The sequence below is a fragment of the Triticum dicoccoides genome, chromosome 5B (assembly GCF_002162155.2).
Source record: "Triticum dicoccoides isolate Atlit2015 ecotype Zavitan chromosome 5B, WEW_v2.0, whole genome shotgun sequence".
Taxonomy (NCBI): domain Eukaryota; kingdom Viridiplantae; phylum Streptophyta; class Magnoliopsida; order Poales; family Poaceae; genus Triticum; species Triticum dicoccoides.
This window is the reverse complement of record NC_041389.1, coordinates 684,884,829-684,890,305: the sequence shown is the minus strand read 5'-3', so window position 1 is coordinate 684,890,305 and position 5,477 is coordinate 684,884,829.

Genomic DNA, 5,477 nt, shown 5'->3' with positions numbered 1-5,477 from the left:
GAGGTAGCGTGCCGACCGCAATCACATCGACTTTGGAACCATTTCCCACGCGCATCGTCACCTCGTCCTTAGCCAATCTTCGCTTAATCCGTAGTTCCTGTTTCGAGTTGCAAATATTAGCAACAGAACTAGTATCAAATACCCAGGTGCTACTGCGAGCATTAGTAAGGTACACATCAATAACATGTGTATCACATATACCTTTGTTCACTTTGCCATCCTTCTTGTCCGCCAAATACTTGGGGCAGTTCCGCTTCCAGTGTCCAGTCTGCTTGCAGTAGAAGCACTCAGTTTCAGGCTTGGGTCCAGACTTGGGTTTCTTCTCTTGAGCAGCAACTTGTTTGCTATTCTTCTTGAAGTTCCCCTTCTTCTTCCCTTTGCCCTTTTTCTTGAAACTGGTGGTCTTATTGACCATCAACACTTTATGCTCCTTCTTGATTTCTACCTCCACAGCCATTAGCATTGCGAAGAGCTCGGGAATAGTCTTGTCCATCCCTTGCATATTATAGTTCATCACGAAGCTCTTGTAGCTTGGTGGCAGTGATTGAAGAATTCTGTCAATGACACTATCATCAGGAAGATTAACTCCCAGTTGAATCAAGTGATTATTATACCCAGACATTTTGAGTATGTGTTCACTGACAGAACTATTCTCCTCCATCTTACAGCTATAGAACTTATTGGAGACTTCATATCTCTCAATCCAGGCATTTGCTTGAAATATTAACTTCAACTCCTGGAACATCTCATATGCTCCATGACGTTCAAAACGTCGTTGAAGACCCAGTTCCAAGCCGTAAAGCATGGCACACTGAACTATCGAGTAGTCATCGTCTTTGCTCTGCCAGACGTTCTTAATGTCGTCAGTTGCATCTGCAGTAGGCCTGGCACCCAACGGTGCTTCCAGGACATAATTCTTCTGTGCAACAATGAGGATAATCCTTAGGTTACAGACCCAGTCCGTGTAATTGCTACCATCATCTTTCAACTTAGCTTTCTCAAGGAATGCTTTAAAATTCAACGGAACAACAGCACGAGCCATCTATCTACATCAAACATAGACAAGCAAAAATACTATTAGGTACTAAGTTCATGATAAATTTAAGTTCAATTAATCATATTACTTAAGAACTCCCACTTAGACACACATCTCTCTAGTCATCTAAGTGATCACGTGATCCAAATCAACTAAACCATGTCCGATCATCACGTGAGATGGAGTAGTTTCAATGGTGAACATCACTATGTTGATCATATCTACTATATGATTCACGTTCGACCTTTCGGTCTCCGTGTTCCGAGGCCATATCTGTATATGCTAGGCTCGTCAAGTTTAACCTGAGTATTCCGCGTGTGCAACTGTTTTGCACCCGTTGTATTTGAACATAGAGCCTATCACACCCGATCATCACGTGGTGTCTCAGCACGAAGAACTTTTGCTACAGTGCATACTCAGGGAGAACACTTATTGATAATTTAGTGAGAGATCATCTTAAAATGCTACCATCAATCAAAGCAAGATAAGATGCATAAAGGATAAACATCACATGCAATCAATATAAGTGATATGATATGGTCATCATCATCTTGTGCTTGTGATCTCCATCTCCCAAGCACCGTCGTGATCACCATCGTCACCGGCGCGACACCTTGATCTCCATCGTAGCATCGTTGTCGTTATGCCATCTATTGCTTCTACGACTATCGCTACTGCTTAGTGATAAAGTAAAGCAATTACAGGGTGTTTGCATTTCATACAATAAAGCGACAACCATATGGCTCCTGCCAGTTGCCGATAACTTTGGTTACAAAACATGATCATCTCATACAATAAAATATAGCATCACGTCTTGACCATATCACATCACAACATGCCCTGCAAAAACAAGTTAGACGTCCTCTACTTTGTTGTTGCAAATTTTACGTGGCTGCTACGGGCTGAGCAAGAACCGTTCTTACCTACGCATCAAAAACCACAACGATAGTTCGTCAAGTTAGTGATGTTTTAACCTTCGCAAAGACCGGGCGTAGCCACACTCGGTTCAACTAAAGTTGGAGAAACAGACACCCGCTACTCACCTGTGTGCAAAGCACGGTGGTAAAACCAGTCTCGCGTAAGCGTACGCGTAATGTCGGTCCGGGCCGCTTCATCCAACAATACCGCCGAACCAAAGTATGACATGCTGGTAAGCAGTATGACTTGTATCGCCCACAACTCATTTGTGTTCTACTTGTGCATATAACATCTACGCATAAAACCAGGCTTTGATGCCACTGTTGGGGAACGTAGTAATTTCAAAAATTTCCTACGCACACGCAAGGATCATGGTGATGCATAGCAACGAGAGGGGAGAGTGTTGTCCACGTACCCTCATAGACCGAAAGCGGAAGCGTTATGACAACGTGGTTGATGTAGTCGTACGTCTTCACGATCCGATCGATCCAAGTACCGAACATACGGCACCTCCAAGTTCAGCACATGTTCAGCTCGATGACGATCCCCGAACTCCGATCCAGCATGGTGTCGGGGATAAGTTCCGTCAGCACAACGGCGTGGTGACGATGATGATGTTCTACCGACACAGGGCTTCGCCTAAGCACCGCTACGATATGACCGAGGTGGAATATGGTGGATGGGGGCACCGCACACGGCTAAGGAATGATCACGAAGATCAACTTGTGTGTCTAGAGGTGCCCCCCTCCTCCGTATATAAAGGGGGGAGGAGGAGGGGCCGGCCAAGGGGTTGGAGCGCCCTAGGAGGGGGAAACCTACTCCAAGTAGGTTTGCCCCTCCCTTTCCTAGTCCAAAACTGAGGGGGAAGAAAGGAGTGGGAGAGGGGAAAGGCAAGGGGGCGCCGCCCCCCCCCCCCCTTCCTTGTCCTATTCAGACTCAAGGGGAGGAGGCGCGCCTCTTACCCTGGCCGTCCCCTCTCTCTCTCCACTAGGGCCCAACAAGGCCCATAAGTTCCCGGGGGTTCCGGTAACCCTCCGACACTCTGGTTTTCTCCGAAATCACCCGGAACACTTCCGGTGTCCGAATATAGTCGTCCAATATATCATTCTTTATGTCTCGACCATTTCGAGACTCCTCGTCATGTCCGTGATCACATCCGGGACTCCGAACAACCTTCGGTACATCAAAACTTATAAACTCATAATAAAAATGTCATCGTAATGTTAAGCGTGCGGACCCTACGGGTTCGAGAACTATGGAGACATGACATAGAACTGTTTCCGGTCAATAACCAATAGCGGAACCTGGATGCTCATATTGGCTCCTACATATTCTACGAAGATCTTTATCGGTCAAACCGCATAACAGCATACGTTGTTCCCTTTGTCATCGGTATGTTACTTGCCCGAGATTTGATCGTGGGTATCCAATACCTAGTTCAATATCGTTACCGGCAAGTCTCTTTACTCGTTACATAATGCATCATTCTGTAACCAACTCATTTGCCACATTGCTTGCAAGGCTTATAGTGATGTGCATTACCGAGAGGGCCCAGAGATACCTCTCAGACAATCAGAGTGACAAAACCTAATCTCGAAATACGCCAACTCAACATGTACCTTTGGAGACACCTGTAGAGCTCCTTTATAATCACCCAGTTACGTTGTGACGTTTGGTAGCACACAAAGTGTTCCTCCGGTAAACGGGAGTTGCATAATCTCATAGTTGTAGGAACTTTGTATAAGTCATGAAGAAAGCAATAGCAACATACTAAACGATCAAGTGCTAGGCTAACGGAATGGGTCAAGTCAATCACATCATTCTCCTAATGATGTGATCCCGTTAATCAAATGACAACACATGTCTATGGTTACGAAACATAACCATCTTTGATTAATGAGCTAGTCAAGTAGAGGCACACTAGTGACATTATGTTTGTCTATGTATTCACACATGTATTATGTTTCCCGTTAATACAATTCTAGCATGAATAATAAACATTTATCATGATATGAGGAAATAAATAATAACTTTATTATTGCCTCTAGGGCATATTTCCTTCAATGAGGCCTCCACGAGGGTGGAGGGCGCGCCCCCTGTCTTGTGGACACCTCGTGTGCTTCCTGGACTCCGTTTTCTTGCACCTTACTTCTTTTGGTCGGTAAAAATTCATTATATAATCTCCCGAAGGTTTTGACCACCGTATAACGCAAAAATCTTCTGTTTTTGTTTCGAGTTGTTTTTTTGACAGATCTAGAAGCACCATGATGACTCCAAGCGCTCCCAAGGACAAGTTTTTGTAGAAGGTTATCAACCCCTATCTTGTGGAGGTGCTACAACACCCTCAAACCATTGAGATGTGTGAGGGGGTGATAACCCACAGGTGTAGGGGATCGCAACAGCTTTCGAGGGTAAAGTATTCAACCCAAATTTATTGATTTGACACAAGGGGAGCCAAAAATATTATTGAGTATTAGCAGTTGAGTTGTCAATTCAACCACACCTGGATAACTTAGTATCCGCTGCAAAGTATTTAGTAGCAAAGTAATATGATAATAAAGGTAACAGTGGCAAAAGTAATGTTTTTGGGTTTTGTAGTGATTGTAGCAATAGCAATGGAAAAGTAAATAAGCGAAGCACAAGATGTGAAAAGCTCGTAGGCAATGGATCAGTGATGGTTAATTATGTCGTATGCGATTCCTCATGTAATAGCTATAACATAGGGTGACATAGAACTAGCTCCAATTCATCAATGTAATGTAGGCATATATTCCGTAAATAGTCGTACGTGCTTATGGAAAAGAACTTGCATGACATCTTTTGTCCTACCCTCCCGTGGCAGCGGGGTCCTAGCGGAAACTAAGGGATATTAAGGCATCCTTTTAATATAGAACCGGAACAAAGCATTAGCACATAGTGAATACATGAACTCCTCAAACTACGGTCATCACCGAGAAGTATCCCGATTATTGTCACTTCAGGGTTGTCGGATCAAAACACATAATAGGTCACTATAGACTTGCAAGATAGGATCAAGAACACACATATATTCATGAAAACACAATAGGTTCAGATCTGAAATCATGACACTCGGGCCCTAGTGACAAGCATTAAGCATAGCAAAGTCATAGCGACATAAATCTCAGAACATAGTGGATACTAGGGATCAAACCCTAACAAAACTAACTTGATTACATGGTAAATCTCATCCAACCCATCACCGTCCAGCAAGCCTACGATGAAATTACTCACGCATGGCGGTGAGCATCATGAAATTGGTGATGAAGGATGGTTGATGATGATGACGGCGCCGAATCCCCCTCTCCGGAGCCCCGAACGGACTCCAGATCAGCCCTCCCAAGAGAGATTAGGGCTTGGCGGCGGCTCCGTATCGTAAAACGTGATGAAACTTTCTCTCTGATTTTTTTCTCCGCAAGGCGGAATATATGGAGTTGGAGTTGAGGTCGGCGGAGCCTCAGGGGGGCCCACGAGATAGGGGGCGCGTCCAGGGGGTGGGCGCCCC